Here is a 4,409-nt window from a genome sequence, read left to right on the forward strand (position 1 = left end):
GCAGTGGAAAGTCTGATTTTTCAGAGCTTTTCCCGATCTACCCAGAATCTGTCGGATGATAGACGTTGCCTAGTTTGTGTCAGAAAGTGGCTTTATTTGTCGACAAATGCGGAGGGCAGCCGACTCATGGCCGGAAGACCGCCGTCCTCCCTCCGCCGAGTTATACAATGTTCAGCAAGGGGGGGGGCAGAGTCCGCAGAGGGGAGGGCGTAAGAGTCGGTTTCGGCACGGAGACCAGTGGCCCAGCCTTCATTTACACAAAGCCAAACAGAAATGGGGAGTCACAGGGGAGGGCGCAGGGCCAGCTCAGGGAGGAAGAGGAGTCGTGCCTGCCAGCGGCTTCCTCGCGGTTTGCTTTTGTTCGGGATTTCCTTTCCTTGACCCTAAACCTGTCCAGAGAAGAGAAACTGCAAGGAAAGGAGAGGAGAAAGTAAACCCACAGTCACCGAAGAGCTCTGGGAAAACCAATCCCGTCATGAATTTGTCAGAGGAGGCAAATCCGCAAATGCTTCTCCGAGAGCCCATTTACGTATCACAATCACCAGAGCTGAGGTAGCAGCCCAGCGCTCCCCACCGTGACGGCACCGCCAGCTCATTCAACAACATGGCGTGTTGGGGACCGAGGCCGGCATCTGGCGTCTGTCAGAGTCATAAAAAGGTGAAATGGAGTCCAGATAGAGAAAAACATCCGGGTTGTAAAAGGCATGTGGGAAGAACCCCCTGCCCCCACCTTTTCCTTCTCCTCTTTCTTTTCCCACGCACCTATTATCAAAACACTGCTCCATTCTCGCCCATTTTTGGCCTTCGCGAGAACCATGTTATCAAGCACTGCTACATGTCTAGTGTCCATTGGCTTTCTCCCTGCCCGACTTCTGCAACCCCCACCTCTTGTATTTTATATAAACCAGATAAAAACAAAATAAACTCTCTCTCTCTCTCGCTCTCTCTTTGTTCTGCTACACGCGTGTGACTGCTTCTTTTTGTTTGCCGGACCTGGGGCCCTGACTCCCCGGCCTTGCAGGTTCAAGGCCCCCCACAATGGCGAGGTCCCCATGGGGCCTCTCCTGTCCCCTCCCGGGGGTTTCTCTGGTCCTCCCCTCCTCTCGGGCTCCACGGAGGGGCCGCGTGCCGACTCGCGCTCTTCAAAGGCTCCGTCTGAAAAGTCACATTGGGAGGTGCCAGGGCCAGGGCTTCAACACAGGCAGGGTTTTAGGGGACACACCCAGCCACAAAGCCGTCAGTACGCACACCTGCGCTGCCTCAGGCTGCCCCAGGCTCCCACGGGCCCTGGGTGTGGCGTCCAAGTTGCAGCACGGCTGCGGGGCCGAGTGGACAGGGACCTGGACCCCTCAGTGGCTCTGTCAGGCCTTAATGACCTCTCCACGCCACTCGTAGTGCAGAAGCCAGACACAGGGCAGGAGGGTCCGGCGGGCGGGAGGCTGGCGGGCTTCCCGCCTGGAACCTTCACCCCCCGTGGCCCCTGCACTGCTCTCTGCCACACAGGCCTCTGCCCGCCCTGACAGCCGCACCCGCAGCCCCTTGTGCCACCTCGGCTCATGCTCGCCCGCACCACGCCCAGGCCCACCCTCAGGGCCGCGCCCTGGCCCCCAAGGCCTCCAGCAGCAAGGCTGCAGGCTTAAGTCTCAAGCTGTCAAGGCCACAGCACGAGTTCGATCCCCGCCCCGGAGGTGACCCCAGGGCGTGGCAGACCTCTCCAGACCCGCCCGCTGCCCCCTCAGCGCTGGACTTTACCAGTGGGTCTGCTCTGCTCCCCGCTCTGTCTCTGGTGAAGCTTCTTACCCCTGCACCTCTGGCCTACACCTCACTTCTATGCATAAATGCAAATAAATCTTTAAAAATTTTTAAGTAATAAAAACTAAAATACCACTAAAAATAGAAGAGAGCAGAATCGTGGTTCAGAGGCTGGGGGTGGAGCTTCACCACTTCAGGGGTGTAGAGTTTCAGCCCTGCCGGCGGGCGGAGGGCACAGGCAGCACCACTGGCTGGCGCAGGGGGCACCGAGGCCCCCTGCTGGCCCGACAGGTCAGAGCGCAGCACTGCAAGCTGGCCACAGCCCTTAGCACAAGGCACAAGTTCCATCCTGGCCAGGGGCCAGGGAGGGACCCCCAGGGCGCGGCAGACCCCTCCTGTCTCCCGGCTGCTCCCTCAGCAGTGGACTTCATCCATCTGCCTGTTCTGCTCCCCGCTCTGTCTCTGGAGAAGCCTCTCACCACCCCTACACCTCTGGGGCCTGTACCCCAGTTCTGTATGCACAAATAAATAAATCTTTAAAAATATCTATCAGCAGAGCTTGATCCAAGTAGGTGCCGCTGTGCGCCACGCATCTGTGGCATCGGGCCACCAACACAGTGGCCAGCCGACCGCCCAGCTTCACCCTGAGCTGCCAGCTGCCTCCCCGTCTGAACACTCCCTGCAGCCAGTCAGACCCCAGCCGGCCCGTCGATGAGTTTGGCACAATAAATCTGAAGTTTGCATCAAAGCAAAAGATCCGTGAGCAGCTGAGTTTATCTTGAAAATGAGAACAAAGGTCAGTGTCAAGATCGGCTTGACTTGGGAGAACACTGGAGCAGAGGCAGGCGGTGTGGACAGTTTAGGCCAACAGGTGGGCCCGGTGCAGGGCCGCAGCCCCCCCACACCCCACCCCTCGCTCCTGCGGGCGCAGCGTCGGGACGGAGCGGCCACAGGCACCGGCGGGAACCTGAACCACCATAGACAGAGAGGAAGTGACCGGCCGAAACCACGGAGAAAATCTAAACTCCAGGTGGCTTAAAGCTCCAAGTTTAAAAATCTTAACTAAATATTTCAAGATGTATGTACTTATGCCCACAAGAACTGGGGTGCAGACCAGAGGTGGGGGGAGAGGATGCACCAGAGACGGTGGGGAGCAGAGCGAGGAGATGGCCTGAGACCCACCGCTGAGGGCAGCGGGGAGCCGGAGTGGTCCGCTGCGCCCTGGGGTCCCTCCCCGGCCGGGGGTGGCCTCAGGCCCAGAGGCCGCAGTAGCTTCACAGCGCTGAGCCTGAACCCCTGCGCCATGAGGAGGGAGGCCCCGAGCAAGGCTTTTCGAAGATGGTTATTGATCGAAATAAGCCCCAGGGACACCAGCCCCCTCCGTGTGGCCACAGAGCCCAGCGCGCCTCAGGGCGGGTCCCCGCGCCTCCCTGGCACCCGGGTCCCTTTCCAGCCTCCTCTGCGGCCTGGCTGGAGCTGCCGACTGGCCTTGGCAACAAACACTGCGAGATGCCACGCCCGGCCCCGGGAGCATCCGTGGCCGCCTGCGTGTCTCCGTGGCCGCTTGTGCTCTGGAGAGGTGTCTGTGCATCCCTCTGCCCATTTTTTAATTGTTTTTATCTATTTTGTTGCGATGATTTGTTTCTAAACCAAGGTCTTCACCTGTGGGTTCATCGGGGCGCCCAGTGGCCTGGGGGGACCACCCCAGGGGGCGGGGTGTGCAGGAGCGAGAAGAGAGGGTGAGCGGAGGCGAGTGGTGGAAGAATAAACAACAGCCCCCCGCCCCCTCGCCCGGCTCTCCCTGCCCAGTCCAGGCTGCAGCGCCGAGGCCGGCAGAGGTGGTGGCCTCGCCGGGAATCACCCGCTCTGGGCGGCGGGGAGGCTGATGGCGAGAGAACGCCGCATCTGAACGGGACGGGTGGGAGCATGCGTGGAGCCGCCCGCAGGACACGAGACAGTGGCCGTAACCGCGACCGGCGTCTCCCGGGCCGCTGAAGCAGGAGCCCGGCGCTGCTGCCTCTCCAGCTCAGGCTGCTCGCCGTTCCGGGGGCAAGCCAGCCCGCAGCGTCTCCTGTGCCAGGCGTTCTAGCCAGCAGGTCCCTTCTCCCTTAGGAATACAAGCCGAGCCCCTGGGGGCGCAGGGGCTGAGTCTCAGCGCTACAAAGCTGTCGCCGCCAGCCGCTGCGGCCTGAGTCCACCCCGCCAGGGAGTGACCCCAGGGCCCAGCAGGCCCGCCTGTCTCCCCGCTGCCCCTCGCAGTAGGTGTCAGTGGCTCCACCTGTGTGCTCCCCGTTCTGCTCCCCGCTCTGCTCCCCGCTCTGTCTCTGGGGAGTCCTCTCACCCCCACCCCAACACCTCTGGCCTGCACCCCAGCTCTGTATGCATAGATAAATCAATCTTCAAAAATACAACACACAAAAGCCAAATCTTCTCTCCTGGACCTCTAAAGAGAAGAACAACTTGAGATGCAGCCAGTAAGAGATTTCTGAACTTCCTTCCCAGAGACGCTTCATCCAGACTCTGGGGGCGCACATGGCCCCACCGCCCTGCAGCCCCGCTGCCGAGGGGAAGAACCCCAGTCCCGGGTCCCCAGGAAAACAGCGGCTGCGGGCACACTGGGACGGCCCCTCGGCCCGGCTGGCGCCCACAGCGCGGCT

Source organism: Condylura cristata, unplaced genomic scaffold (genome assembly GCF_000260355.1).
Source record: "Condylura cristata isolate star-nosed mole 26May11 unplaced genomic scaffold, ConCri1.0 scaffold00003, whole genome shotgun sequence".
NCBI classification, from domain to species: domain Eukaryota; kingdom Metazoa; phylum Chordata; class Mammalia; order Eulipotyphla; family Talpidae; genus Condylura; species Condylura cristata.